Source organism: Athene cunicularia, assembly GCF_003259725.1.
Source record: "Athene cunicularia isolate RWA chromosome 7 unlocalized genomic scaffold, athCun1 chr7_part1, whole genome shotgun sequence".
Classification (NCBI taxonomy): Eukaryota; Metazoa; Chordata; class Aves; order Strigiformes; family Strigidae; genus Athene; species Athene cunicularia.
The window spans coordinates 18,642,212-18,644,097 of NW_020799107.1; positions in this window are offsets into that span (position 1 = coordinate 18,642,212).

Consider the following 1,886-nt stretch of genomic DNA (forward strand, 5'->3'; position numbering starts at 1 on the left):
AGCTGCTGATAAGGTTAAGAACACTAGACAAACTGCTCATTAGTGGAAAGGTTTGCCTTTTACATTAAAGACTGCTGGGTACTGAAGTTCCTCTAGTGAGCAATACATCCCTGGCATTTGAAAAGAACGAGCTAATCGTTGTACATAAATGAATATGGAAAAGAAAACCTGGCAGGTTCTGATGATATTAGCAAGGTTTCCCTCCACCTTCCTTGTGTCACTTGTAGGCACCTGAAATTGCAAACATCAGCAGTTCAGGAGACTGTAGTCAGTGGCCAAGGTGCTCTCCATGACACAGAGTAAGGCCATGGTCAAGGGTTGTCTTCTGGACTTGTCCATGCCAGCTGCAGAGGGTGCTGACCACCCCAAACCCATCATTGCTTTACCACCTGGAGACTGGACCCATGGCACTGTAGGGGGACAGACTGGTCCCAGTCCGCTCAGAGCACAGGTGGGTGTTTTGCTGCCCATTTAAACTGGATCAGTCTGACTTGGCGTGAGTTGAGTCAGGAATTGTCAGTACCTAGCAAGAGAGTTACACAGCAGTTGCCCTCAGCAGGGGCAATCATAGCAATGCTTCAGAGAAAGAGGAATTGTCCATCTGCACTAAGAGCACCTCTGCACCTCTGCCTGGTATCTGCGGGCTCTGACCACCACTTGTTCTAACACTGCTTGAAGCAAGGTGCTGTCATTATGAAGTTATTAACATCTACTTTGTTCAGCATCACCACTGAGCTACATTAGTCAAACCAGTGTGGTAATTTAAGAGATGGGAAAATAATATTTTAGGAGAGGGCAGAGGTTACTTCATTCTCTAGAATACTTTAACTCAGAGAACTTTTCAACCTCGACCACCTGGAGACCACAAAGCAAAAGAGCATCTTAGGCTTTCCTCTGGCTTGGTGGAGGGTACTGTGCAAATATATGTCAAAATTATTTTTTACACAGAACTACTTTGCAATAAAAAGACAAGCTAAAATGTGTGAAGGAAGCCAGCAGGGTCATAGGTAAAATTAAAAAAAAAAAAAAAAAAGTATTTATCAGAATAAACTTATTAAGGATGGAGAGGTCTTACACAGAACGTAAGTAAAAGGGATAGCCTTTGCTGTCTGTTGGAAACCCATTCACCATGTGGCTAATGGTGTAGCTTATGCAACTACTCAACAAAGTAAATCAAAGCTTACTCTGTTTGTTGTAACCACTGAAGGAATGTTAAATATGTGTATACAAGTGATGCCATTTTTCTTGAACTAGTAAAATGAATTGCTGAGAAAATGAAGCCAGAATTTACTGAGTTGTTCCACCAAGGGTGCTCACTTTCTCACAAACAGGAAATCTGGCTCTTTAACTCCATTAATGTAAGTATGGCACTCCAGCCAGAACCACCAGCTTTCTGGTTTATCAGCTTGAAAAAATGAAAATTGAAATAGTTTGTTTATATCCATGAAAAAGTGCATGATACATCTGCAGGATCAGCTTTCCTGGAGGTGAAGGTATTTTAAATTCAGAGCGAAGGCACCCAATTGCTTTTGGAAGTTTATCTGTAGCCACGTTCATACTTTCAGTAAGCTGGGGTTTACCATGAACAACGTCATCTTTACTCTGCTCCCTGTGTGTATTAGGAGCTTTTTGTCTGCAATTCTCATAGAAATAATTGGGGCTGATGGCTTTCAGTGCTTCCCAGAACCAACCTCTAGACCTTGAACCATCTCTCGAAGCCAAGGAAAACTCCTTTAGAGCTCAGCAAGTTTTGGCTGAGGTAGGCACATCATGTGCCCACATGGGGCGATGATCTAGTGTAGAAGGATCATGCTTGCCTAAATCCTTAGAAAAATAAGGTGTTCCTTAGTACAGTATTGCATCTAATATCTATCTAGGACAGATAC